At 39.5% G+C, this 14,295-nt stretch overlaps 1 pseudogene; it reads left to right on the top strand.

The window, feature by feature from the left end:
* Positions 1–14,291, top strand: part of LOC149262694 (putative kinase-like protein TMKL1) — a 39,908-nt pseudogene extending 25,617 nt beyond the window's left edge.
* Positions 14,292–14,295: the final 4 nt, after the last annotated feature.

Raw genomic sequence — 14,295 nt, forward strand, 5'->3', positions numbered from 1 at the left:
GGCTCCGCCGCCCCTCTAATCCCTCGGTTAACTAGGGTTGCTAGTCATGGAAAGAATATAACACAACCCAACATTCTCCCACTTGTTGTTTTCTTTCCACGGGGGGCCACAGGAAATCTTAGTTATTTATCCAGCCCTGCAATGCCCATTGTTTCTCTACACCAAGAGAACTTCTCAGAGCTCACATATTTTTTCAATGCATCTGTAGTATTCTTCAAAGTGTCCACCTTTACCAGCAACACTTTTTTGTCTTCTATCATATCCCTCACAAAGTGATACTGAACATCAATGTGCTTTGTCTTTGAATGGTAACCATGGTTCTTTGCCAAGAAAATTACACTTTGGCTATCACAGTCTATCCTTATAGCTCCCTGTACTAACCCCATACTTGAACACAATCTATGCAACCAAACTGCTTCCTTGCTTGCATGAGTGGCTGCCATGTATTCTGCCTCTGTAGTTGATATTTCCACTACAGATTGTTTCTTACTCATCCAACTGACTACACCTCCAAATAGGTTAAACACATACCCACTTGTAGATATTCTCTCATCCAGATCTCCAACCCAGTCTACATAAAAAAAGCCACGAATATCCAAAACTTTGTCCAATCTTGGTCTTCCTTGGTAGCACAAACCATAATCACTAATGCCACACAAATACCTGAAAACCCGCTTCACTGTTGTCCAATGCTACTTCCCTAATTTTGACATAAACTTGCTCAATACTCCCACTGCATGTGCAATGTTTGGTCTAGTACAAACCATCACATACATCAGTTTACCGACTGCACTTACATATGGAACATGGGACATGTGCTCTTACTCTTCCTGTGTCTTGGGACACTGTTTAGTAGATAATTTTACACCTATAGGAATAGGAACCTTCACCAGTTTACTATCCTGCATATTAAACCTCTACAATATTGTCTCAACATACTTCCTCTGGTTTTACCATAGCTTCCTCTTTGCCCGATCTCTTTTAATTTCCATGCCCAAAATATAGTTTGCAGCACCAAGATCTTTCATGTCGAATTTGGAGGACAATTGGGTCTTCAAATCCTGGATAATTTCTTTGTCATTTCCAACCAACAACATGTCATCCACATACAAGATCAGATAAATAACATGGTCACCAATTAATTTAAAATACACACAATGATCTGCTTTGCTTCTGGTGAAGCCAAGTCCCCGTATAAATGTATCAAATTTCTGATACCACATCCTTGGTGACTATTTTAGCCCATACAAAGACTTCTTTAACTTGCATACCAGTTATTTCTTACCCTTCACTGCAAAACCTTCAGGTTGCTTCGTGTAGATCTCCTCTTCCAAATCCTTGTGAAGAAATGTTGTCTTCACATTCATTTGTTCTACCTCAAAATCAAAAGCAACAACAACAAATAAAAATAATCTAATAGAAGCTACCTTGTCAACAGGAGAAAAAATATAACCAAAATCAATTCTTGGCACCTGGGAATAACCTTTTGCTACCAACCGAGCTTTTTATTTCTCCACCTCTCCTTCTGCATTTGTCTTCTTCTTGAACACCCATTTTTTGCCAATGGGTTTCCTTCCAGCTGGAAACTCCACAAGATCCCAAGCCTCATTTTTGTGCAAAGATGCCATTTCATCAACCATGGCCTTTTTTCAGAGTTTTCCATCCTCTGAATCTACTGCTTCCTTCACAGTTTTGGGATCATCATTAGTAATAGATAAAGAAAAATTTAAACAGAAAGCAAATAGATTATACCTTTCTGGCTACCTTCTTTCTTGAATTGATCTTCTCACAATTGGAGTTTGTGGCTTTTCATCTTCTGATTCCTCTTCTGCTGTAGAGTTTGATTCTTCCTCCTTTAACTCAAGCTCTATCTTCTCAGATTCTTTTGATAGGAATTCATGTTTAATAACATTTTTCACCTCTCTGAACACCACATCTCAGCTGTACACAACCTTCCTTGTTACTGGGTTCCAAAGCTTATAACCCTTTAAACCATCCTTATACCTAATAAAGATGCACTTTTTAGATTTGCTATCCAACTTTGTTCTTTTCTCCTTTGGAACATGTACATATGCATCACATCAAAATACCCTCAGATGTGGAAGAGAGGGTTTCTTACAAGTCCATACCTCTTGTGGAGTCTTATCCTCCAACACTGATGAAGGTGATCTGTTGACCAGGTAACATGCTATCTCCATTGCCTCTGCCTAGAATTCCTGTCCTAACGCGACACCATTGAGCATGCTTCTTTCCCTTTCCATCAATGTCTTGTTCATTCTTTCCGCAACTCCATTTTTCTTAGGTGTGTATGGAGTAGTATTATGTCATGCTATACCACACTTCTTACAGAATTCTTCAAATTCCTTGCTGCAAAACTTTCCACCGTTATCTATCCTCAGCACCTTTATCTTCTTCTTTGTCTGGTTTTCCACCAGTGCCTTAAATTCTTTAAACCTGTCAAAGACTTCAGATTTCTTCTTGAGGAAATATATCCATGTATTCCTTGAGAACTCATCTATAAATGATACATAGCACATAGACTTACCCAGTGATGGAACCTTCACAGGTCCAAACACATCATTGTGCACAAGCTCTAATATCTGTTTCACCTTTTTACCACTAGAGGGGAAACTCGCCCAATTTTTCTTCCCATATACACAATTTTCACAGAAATCAAAATGCAGAGAGCTATTAGTCATACCTTCTACCATACCTTTACCATGAAGTGTTCAAAGGACCTGTTAGGATATTCCGACACATAGGAAATAGTTAAGTTCAACTTGGTCTAGTATAGAGTTAGGTAAAGTGTGTTTCTTTACCGTTGTACATTTTGTAACTTACAATCCGACGGTCACGATATGTAGTGATCCGACGGTTCATTCTCTCCTCGGTATTACCGACACTTGATCCGTGGCTTGACACCCGATTGGTCCATGAGTTCTATTTAAAGCGCATGGAGGGTCATTGTTCGGGTAATCCGTGCATGAGAGAAGCTTATGTAAATTTTCATTCTTTGATTAATAAATTGCCTGTAGTACCCACGTTGGGACAGGCCGTGGACTGTTTCCCTCTTTGAGGGTTTTAACCACGTCAAAAATACTGGTGTATTGATCTGTGATCTGGTTGTGAGCGGTGTCCTTTTGGTATTCTTTCTGAGGAACTTACCCTGTAAATTCCTACATGGTATCAGAGCTATTTGAGGGCCGCGTCCATTGGTGATCCAAATCTGAAGCCGGTAGAATTGCATGCGGTTGTCGTTTCCTAGATCTGCTGTTTCTGACTACTTTCGGGCCGAGAGGACTGCTCTGTTGCGTTCAGAGCATTTGTTCCAGTGAGGAACCCCTTTCGTTTCACACGAAAAGGTTTCCGGTAGCCCTAGCTGCGTCATTTTTCAGATCGAGAGGTATACAGTGTTTTTTGCAGTTTACTGTTATTTTCACTCTGCTTATTTCGGTTTCGGTTTATTTAGCCTTTTTTTTTAAACGGATCTATACCTTTCATTTCTGCGCATGCTCTTTGCCCTGCGACTCTGTGCGATCTGGGCAAATCAGAAATAGAAAGGAAGGATTTTTCTCATGCGTATGCTCTTTTCCCTGCACCTTTAGTGTGATCTCGGAAAATCAGAAACATTGAGAAAAATATTTAGTTTTTCGGCTAAAGCTAACTTTGAGATTTTTTTTAAAAATTTCTAGTTTTTTGGCTAAAGCTAACTTCGAGCCGCAAGGTTCTTTTTTCTTTGCATATTCGTGTTGGGTTTTGTGTTTTGTGTTTTGTAGGGAAAAAGAGCTTTCTCAAGGCAAGCACGCAAACCAAGGCTCCCCCCCTCTCTCTCTCTCTCTCTCTCTCTCTCAAATTTTTTGTATAGATCAATTGGTTCAAAGCTATTTTAAGAGAGTAGAGGTCTTGGGTTCAAGTCTCCATTTTGTGGGGGCGGATTTTTTCATTCCCGCACATTCGCGCACTTTGCCGGCAACGTCAACAATTTTTTTTCAAAAAGCCATAACTTCTTTATCCGGAAGCCTTTTTCAGAGGTTTTTTTTTTTAAAACTGCCTATTTTTTCGAGATCTATCCATTGGAACACTTACTTTCAGCATCTTCAGCTTCAGTTTTTTAAAAAAAAATGGGAAGTCCATGCCAAGTCATTCTTGACAGCACTAACTACTTCCAATGGGTAGCCTACATGGAAGATTTACTTAGAAGTAAAGGTCTCTTCAGAATAGCCACAGACCAAGAGAAGAAACCAAAAGATGAAGACAAGGCTGCAAAATGGGAAAATAGACAAGATCAAGCACGTGGTTTGATAGGGATGTCTATTTCTCCTGATCTTAGATTCCACATTGCAGAACTTGAGACTCCTCATGAAGCATTAGAAAAACTCGCTAAAGTTTTTGGGATTAAAAATGAAATTAGAGCCCATCAACTTGAAAATGAGTTGCTTACTTTGGATCCTAATAATTTTTCTTGCATTGAAGATTTCTTGTCCAAATTCAAGACCCTTAGATATCTCTTGGAAGGTGTTAAAGTTAAGAAAGAAGATGGTAACCTTATTTATTCCATCCTTACTAAGTTGGGACCAGCCTACTCTGTATTTGTTTCCACTTTCCATTCTACAAGGGAAGCTTTCATTTGTCAAGGAAAAGACTACAAGGCCCCTTCCTTTGACTCCTTTTGTGATTCCTTAATAAGAGAACAAGAAAAACTCTTACACCTTGGTCTTCTTAATCTTGGAAACTCTTCCACGAAAGTGTTAGCCGCCCAGCAGCAACCAAATTCAAAGAATCCTAAGAAGTCATATACTCAAAAGAATGGTCCTAAACCAACTCAGCCTCAAAATGAAAGATCATTTCAGCAAAATGATAAGACCAATAAAAACAAATGGAAAAAGACTGATAGACATTGTAACTTTTGTAATCGAGATGGCCACTTAGAATCTAAATGCTTTAAGAAGCTGGAAGGCTTGGAAGCCGCAATGAAGAAACATAACATCCATGTGGAGCCTACTTCAACTTCAACTTCCAGAATGGCACTTTCTGCATGTCGTTGTCAATCATCTCAGTCTGGTTATGCATTAAATGTATCCTCTCCTTCTTCTCATTCTCATGAGTGGCTCATTGATTCAGGAGCCTCTTATCACATGGCCAAAAACCAAGCCATGTTTTCTTCTTTAAATGATTGTAACACCAAAAATATATATGTTGGTGATGATAGATCTCTTAATGTTGTAGGGACTGGAACTGTTCATCTAGACAATGGTTAGTTTAATGATGTATTATGTGTTCCAACCTTATCCTGCAACCTTCTATCTGTCTATCAGATAACTCATTCAGGTGAAGGTAAAATTGTTGAATTTTCACCTCATGATGTTGTAATCAAGGATCTAAAAGATCCTAAACAGATTCTAGCTACTGGTCTTGCTGATGATTCCACAAGGTTGTATACGTTTCACAACTTTGGGTCATCAAATCTTCCCTCAGTATTTGTTGCTCATAATGATGAAGTGAGCAAACTTTGGCATGAGCGATTTGGTCACTTAAACTATCGCTCCCTTCAGCATCTATGTAAAGAAAATATGGTGACAGGTCTTCCTATGGTATCTTGCAGAGATGGTGTTTGTTCCGGATGTGTACTCGGAAAACATCATCGGGACAGTTTTGACAAACGTGCCTCTTGGCACGCCTCAGCCCCTTTACAGCTTGTGCACAGTGATTTATGTGGTCCTCTTCCTATTGCTTCATTCTCTAGCTGCAAGTACTTCTTAACTTTCATTGATGATTTCTCCAGACGCACTTGGGTATACTTCTTAAAACTCAAGAGCGAAGTATTTAACACATTTTTGGCCTTCAAAGCCTTTGTTGAAAAACAATCTGGACATCAAATTCTTAAGCTAAGAACTGATAATGGTGGAGAATATGTTAAAAACACATTCATCAACTTTTGCACCGAAAATGGAATTCAAATGCAACATACTGTTCCATACACTCCACAACAAAATGGTGTAGCTGAAAGGAAAAATCGCACCTTAAAGGAAATGGCAAATTGTATGCTGCAATCTAAAGGACTCAGTCTTAGTTTTTGGGCCGAAGCAATTAATTGTGCAAATTATATAATCAATCGCACTCCTACTAAGGTTCTAGAGAATATCACTCCAGAAGAAGCTTGGAGTTCCATTAAACCAGATGTAAGTCACTTTCGTGTGTTTGGAAGTGAAGCATGGGCCCATATTCCAGATGAAAAGCATAAAGCTTTAGAACCTAAGAGTGAGAAATGTACTTTTGTTGGATATTCTGAAGATGTAAAAGGTTATAGACTTATTCCATTTAAGTCCAAAAATGTTATCATTAGAAGAGATGTAAAATTTGATGAAAATAAATCGGCCTGCGAGCCTAGTCCGGCGGATGTGCCACCTCTTCCTATCTCTTCTACTTTTGAAAACATTTCTTCTTCAGATGATGAAAGCGAGGATGATAATCCTCCCCCACCTTCTCAGGATCCTCAACTTCCAATATGGGTCCGTGCTACTCAGGATGCAGCAGGTGATCTTGCCGGTGATCCTACAGATCAGCGACGTACACGTTCTCAGTTTGAAAGAGCCTCTTCTTTACTGGCTCAAGCTCCAGTAAATCATGATCCTGACACTTTTGCAGAAGCTTCAGGCCATCCACATTGGGAAGCAGCTATGAATGAAGAATATCATTCATTGATGACAAATGATACATGGGATCTTGTTCCTCTACCAAAGGGACGCAAACTTGTTAGATGTAAATGGGTTTACAGAACCAAGTATGGACCAGATGGGAAAGTTGATAAACATAAAGCTCGTCTCGTTGCTAAGGGCTTTTCACAGATTGAAGGCATTGACTACACTGAAACCTTCTCCCCTGTTGCCAAAATGAACTCTATCCGCCTTGTTCTTTCCCTTGCTACCTCTTTAAAATGGGAAGTCCATCAGATGGATGTTAAATCTGCCTTCTTGCATGGGGACTTGCAGGAAGAAATCTATATGGAACAACCCATTGGCTTCATACAAACAGACTCTAGCCTTGTTTGTCGACTTAAGAAATCCGTTTATGGCCTCAAGCAAGCTCCTCGGGCTTGGTATGCCAAAATGGATAGGTTTCTTTTAGAATCCGGCTTTTCTAGGTGTCATTCTGACAATACTGTCTACACCAAGAAAGTGGGCAACTCTCTTATCATCCTTGTTCTTTATGTTGATGATCTTATTCTTACTGGTAGTGATCCCAACCTTATAAACCATGTGAAGTCTAGCCTTAAAAAGAAATTTGAAATGACAGACTTAGGACACTTACACTATTTTCTCGGTCTTCAAGTCTTGCAATCCAAGGAGGGTATTTTCCTTTCCCAGTCCAAGTATGCTTGTGATATTCTTCGTCATTTTCACATGGAAGACTGTAAGCCAGCCCCTTCTCCCTTTCAGTCTGGAGTCAAACTTTCAGTCTCTTGTACTTCTCCTGAATTTGATGCTACCTTATACCGTCAACTTGTAGGAAAACTCTTGTATTTAACCCATACTCGTCCTGATCTATCCTTTGCTGTTGGCCTTGTTGCTCGTTTTATGCAAAACCCCCGTGAAAGTCAATGGAAAGCAGCTAGAAGAATACTTCGTTATGTTCGAGGTACAGTACAGTTTGGGATTCATTACAATGCCAAAGCAGCTCCTCTGTTAGTTGGTTTCACTGATTCTGATTGGGCTGGTGACCCTGATGATCGGAAGTCTACTGCCGGTTATGTCTTCACTCTTGGTTCAGGACCTATTACATGGGCTTGTAAGAAACAGGCTGCCATTTCTCTTTCGTCAGCAGAAGCAGAGTATCGTGGTGCCGTGGAAGCCAGTAAGGAAGCCTTGTGGCTTCGTCAGATCCTATCAGAGTTTGGCTTTGAGCAGCAGCATCCAACCACACTTTGGTGTGATAATCAAAGTGCCATTCAGCTATGCAAAGATCCAGTCCAGCATCAGCGCAGCAAACACATTGAACTACACATGCACTTCATCAGAAAGCTCATTCATGACCATGTTCTTGAAGTGCAATATTGTTCAACAGATGATCAGGTTGCAGACATCTTCACAAAGGCTCTCACAGAGGCGAAGTTCACTAAACTTCGATATATGCTTGGAGTTCAGGAAGTTGTCACTAAGGGGGGATAGGCTCTAGTGCCTCCTTCCTTCTCCTATTGTGTCATATTTGTAGATCCTTCAATCCTATCCCAAGTTGTTCTTAAGGGGGGATGTTAGGATATTCCGACACATAGGAAATAGTTAAGTTCAACTTGGTCTAGTATAGAGTTAGGTGTAGAGTTAGGTAAAGTGTGTTTCTTTACCGTTGTACATTTTGTAACTTACAATCCGACGGTCACGATATGTAGTGATCCGACGGTTCATTCTCTCCTCGGTATTACCGACACTTGATCCGTGGCTTGACACCCGATTGGTCCATGAGTTCTATTTAAAGCGCATGGAGGGTCATTGTTCGGGTAATCCGTGCATGAGAGAAGCTTATGTAAATTTTCATTCTTTGATTAATAAATTGCCTGTAGTACCCACGTTGGGACAGGCCGTGGACTGTTTCCCTCTTTGAGGGTTTTAACCACGTCAAAAATACTGGTGTATTGATCTGTGATCTGGTTGTGAGCGGTGTCCTTTTAGTATTCTTTCTAAGGAACTTACCCTGTAAATTCCTACAGGACCTTCACTCCAATATGTCCAAGCCTTTGATGCCATAGCATGGTGTTTTCTCCAGAGACCACTAGATTTTCTGCTCCACTTCCAGGAACCACAGAATTGTTGCACCCATCAATAATAGTGCTACCTTGCAGCTTGTACAGAGTTCCAATCCAAACTCCCCGCATCCATACCAGTGTTCCCCGAACCATCTTGCAGGTATCTTTCTCAAACACCATTTTTTACACTTGCATCATCCAGCTTGCTTACAGAAATAAGATTTTTGGCTAATGCAGGAATATGCAGAACACTTGGAAGTGTTCTAATCCTTCCACCTTGCACCTTCAACTTAACTTTTCCGCAACCAATGATTCTAGCCTTCCTATCATCCCCCAAGAAGACATAACCACCATCATATTTCTCATACTCGCAGAACCACTCTCTATGGGGAGTGAAGTGAAAGGATGCACGTGAGTCAATCAACCATGCCTCATGATCTACATGTGTACTTGAAGAAGCCAAATACACATCCCCACCTTCATCTGAGGTGGTTTTTTCTTATGCAGAAAGAGCATCATTAGATCCCTTTCCTTCGTCCAGAGCTTTAGATTTACAGTCCATTTTGTAGTGTCCTTCCTTTCCACATTTCTAGCACACCTTTACAGGTTTTCTTAGAGATTTAGGTCTCCCTCTAGATTTAGATCTCCCACTCGATGACTTATTTTTGTTTCTGTTCTGGGACCGTCCTCATACATACAAGGCATCACCATTCTAGCTCTCCATATTTTTCCATCTCATCTCCTACGTCAGCAGGGATGAGACTATTTCATCAAACTTCAAGGCAGTTGCATTGCTACCTATTGCAATAACCAAACTATCCCATGAATCTGGTAGAGAACACAACAAACTGATGCACTTATCTTCATCTAAAATTTTAATATCAATAGATAATAACTGAATTACCACATTATTATATGCGTTTAGATGCTCTGTCACCGAGTCTCCATATTTCATCCTTAGGTTATATAGCTTTTTCCATAGGAACAGTTTATTCACCAGAGACTTAGATTGGTACAAAGTCCGTAACTTCTCCCACAAAGCCTTTGTTGTAGCTTCCCTTGATACATTCAGCAATACTGAATCTGAGACACACAGTCGTATTGTGCTCTTTGCCTTTCGATCCAACTTCTTCCATTCTTCATCAAACACTCCCATTGGTTTAGTACCCAGATCTATCGCGATCCACTGATCTTTGTCCAGCAATGAATCCTCCATCTTGAGTTTCCACAACTAAAAAATCTGACCATTAAATTTCGCGATCTCTATCTTTCCACTACTCGCCATCTTCTTTCACCACCATAATCAATCCCGCAGATCTCCCACTAAACAGGGTCTACCACAGGCCCAAACGAAACCCCTCAACAACAAAGATGTCCCCTTGGAGCCAAAATAACTTTGATACCAAATGTAGATTTTGACCCCGTACAGAAATTGCCTGCATACGAGTTCTAAAAAACAGAAAATAAACAAAAGCGAGAGCATAACACATAAAGCAAATATACATAGAGGTTTTCCCATAGATCCCAAAACCGGGACTACCAACTTGATTTTTCATTATATTCCTTCCAATGTTACAATACATATATACATGCTGAAGCATCCAATACCATAGACCGAAAACCATTGCATCCAAAATCATGAGAAAAAACCATGCACAAAACCATAGGTAGGTCCGCCCAATCTAATATAGGGTCCAAATTTTTTTTCCCTATGGTGTTGCCCCGGAACCCGTAGAGGGGGGCTGCCCGCCCCCCTCAAATCCCCTGTGAACCCCTCGCTGCGCAATCGGCACTAAGGTAGCTAGTCATAAAAAGAATATAACACAACCCAACAAGTGTATCATGGTATACAAGGCGGAATACTCAGTTACATGTGGCTTCATGATAGCAACCTAGTGGGGTCTCCCAATATATATGCGATGGTACATGGGAGCACAATATGTGTTAGCGTTGTCTAATGCATAACCATTCGATGAGAGCGTTCCCATATACTTTCCATACGTGGAGATCCTTTGATATATCCGAAAGTACTGGAGAATGATCCTATATACTTTTGTACATGGAACAAAATATCACCCTCGGGATACAATGCTGGAAAATAATGACAGCTGCTAGGTTTATAGACATCGGAACACGTCTCTAGCCTAGACCTTTAAATGTTTGTGTTAAGTTCCAAATGCTCCTTAGATTAATTGAGGTAAATTTTAAGTTTATCTTCAATTAAGTTTTTGTTTTAAGGCTCAAAATGATGTCACCTGAAAACCCTATGATGCAACTATATAAGAAAAGGAAACTTTCCGATTCGATGAAAGCTAGACTAGTCAGGGAAATAATCTCAAACAAAGATGCAACAAATAGTAATGTAGCAAACAAAGTGCCCCTAACTAGCTTTTCACTTTTTTCTTTCCAAATTCAGTTAGAAGTAAAAATAATTTCACTTTTCACTAAAATGCACTTATATGAATTATGCTTTTCTTTTGATTTTTAAATGATCTAATGCAACTAATGCATCAACCAAATCAATATGAAAATTGATTCAAAAGCACCTAAATGAAAATATTTTCACTTTTATTTTTGAACAAACTATGATGCACTTGTTTCATCTTGAAAATCAAATAATGTAATCTATGCTTGATTAAAAACAAAAATGACTTTTCCAATGCAAATAACCTAATACAACTTGAAAAGAAACGTTTGAAAAACAAGCAAAAGAAAATGAAAGATGATATTTCTCAATTATTTCCACTAAAAAAAAGAACACTTAATTAATCAGAAAACCAATATATCAAGGACACAAACAAGCATCGAGCGATGACCAATTGACTAGAAACCCTAGAACTTAATAATATTTTCACTCCTAGTACTCAAAGGCAATGAGACAAATTTCATAAATTAATCAAGAAAATCAGATAATACACTGACAAATCTAAGCATACAGGATAGGGAAAGACCTTAGAGGTAAAGCAACATTTGACCCTTTGACAAAAACCCTAAATTTTCTCAATTCTCAAGGATCAACGTGATTGTTTATAGTCAAATCCGTGCTGACAGGGGTTTTAGTGTGGATGTTATTAAGAAAAACACGCTGGCAGCATGACTCTTCTAGGCAAAAGCACTCTAGATGAGAACATTTGGGAACAATAAAGAGAATTCCAACAAGCAGTTCAGACTTAACACTCTAAAGCAGTGATCATTCAAGGTGCAGACCTATACAGGCTCAAAATGACCGGTAATTCGACGGTTGGTCAGATTGATCAAAAGACCAAATGGAAGGAAGAGATGAAAAGGCTATAGGCTCCCTTGCGGGGTCACCAATTTGTTATCTAGGCAATCCCTTCTATGGATAGAAGCGACCCCTCTAGCCCAAGGTGTGGGTCTAGTAACAACCATGACAAAACAAGCAAACTTCCCTAACCTAAATCAGAATGACAATTGAGAAAGGGACATGGCCAACCTCTCTCCTATGCGCTCGACCTTTGACGATGATATCGATCCCTTAGCTCCTAGGTTTTCTCCTCGCTATTCCTTGCATCCAAATACCTACAAGAGAGATCAAAAGACAACAAAAGAAGAGATCATAACATATGCATTTCAATATAAGTTATACAACATATCAAGGAGTATTGTACTAAGCAAACCATCATAGACAAGCTTATGGGAAGTAAAAAATCCTTTGTATTAATGATTAAATCAAAGAGGGAATCATATAGCCGGTGCCTTGATGTTGACAACCTCCTTCAGGATGGTTCCAAGTCCAATCCAAATTTAACAAGCTCTCCTTTCCTCTCTCACCAAAATGGCAACATCTAAGCACAATTGAGCAGAAGAATGGCAACCAATAATGACCAACCCATTGAGGAAAGTGAAGAACAAATTTATAGTGAGGGAGAGGGAGTTAGAGATCCACCAAAGGGGGAATAAGGTCCTTATCCCAAAGGTAATATCCCTAAAGGTAAGATCAAGGGATCTAAATGGTAGTACGCAATCATATCTTCATCCAAAAACTACCAGCTCACTGTTCTAAAGGATTCTAGTAAGAGAAGCTTCTGCTCCATTTTTGGAGAAACTGCCTAAAGAAGACCAACACGAATTTTCCTATCAAAACCCTCGCTGGCAGCGCTAGGTCAACAAGGTGAAACCTACCATCAACATGGGCCAACAGTGGTTGCAAAGCACATTGATCCTGAAAACTAGGGTTTCAGGCAAACTTCTCTAGAATTGACTCAGGGCAGTTTTGATTCCACTCTTCAGGGATGTTTCTATATGTGTTTCATGGTGAGTACACTTCATAGTTTTCATCATTTTGGTGCTTCAAGGTGTGGAACATGAAGCGAATAGTAAGTGTGATAAAATATTGTGTAACATGGATTCCTGTGCAGCTAAGAGCTGCTCGACTCACCACTGATGCAACTTTTTTGTTGGAGATAAAGGGCACTCTTGGGGGTCATGTTAATGGTGATAATGTGCTACTTTCAACATGGAAGGTTTCAATCCCACTCTGTTAATGGAGGGGAGTCCAATGGATAAAGGTAGATAGAACACATCTCAACTGGAAAGAAGAAATATCACTCTATACAGAGACCCATCAATATTTGCCTACACTATTGAAGTTCCTGCAGCTGGGCCCATAGGAACAATACCCTAAGAGCTAGCAGGGATATCTAGCTTGTAGAGTATTTATTTGAATATTAAAATTCTCATAGGCCCTATACCTTTAGATATCTTCAATAGCTTGAGCCTTGCAATCTTGTCACTGATCCAAAATAGACTCAATAACAACATACCACATTCACTATGGGATCTGTATGGCCACCTGGTCGAGCTTGACCTTGAGAATAATGAAGTTGTTGGTGTCCATACCAGACCTTTCTCTGCCAAACATAACATGCTCAAGTCTGTAAAAAATTTATTTTAGTGATAACACTAAAAAATAATTTCTTGCTTGGGTTCATTCTCCTAATTTGGTTAAATACTGACTATTTGAGATCCCTGATTAGCAATGATCACTTTTGGGAATTTTTTTGCTAGTTAGGTCCATTTGACACTGAGTTTAAATTTTCATCTAATTAGGGGCCATTAACATAGATGGGTAAATGATACTGTGACCTTGTTATTTCTCGTGTTGAATCTGCATTATTCCTCTTTATGCAGGTTTGCAACAGTTACACCCTTTCTGGTTAGCTTTCCCAGTAATTTGATGGGTAAAAGATACTGCGACCTTGCTATTTCTCATGTTGAATCTGCATTGTTCCCCTTTATGCAGGTTTGCAGCAGTTACACCCTCTTATGTTGGCCTTTCGAATAATTTGAAAACTAAAAAATTACAAATCCCAAGATGGCGTAGAGTGCTTCTGAAAATAAATGGGACTACTTTAGAAGGGAATGCATAAAATGTTGACCCAGATATATACCAATATTTCATGGATGCTTCTTAAAATCACTTCGTAGATGGTTGAATGGAATGCAGATACTATTGTTGTACAATTGTCTATTTGAAGGAGATTACCCTCTTCATTGCCTTAATATTAAGGGGCTTAGTGTTCATGGAAACTGATTGA

The sequence above is a fragment of the Pinus tabuliformis genome, chromosome 6 (genome assembly GCF_031772625.1).
Source record: "Pinus tabuliformis cultivar Carrire ecotype Pingquan chromosome 6, CPIR1, whole genome shotgun sequence".
NCBI classification, from domain to species: Eukaryota; Viridiplantae; Streptophyta; class Pinopsida; order Pinales; family Pinaceae; genus Pinus; species Pinus tabuliformis.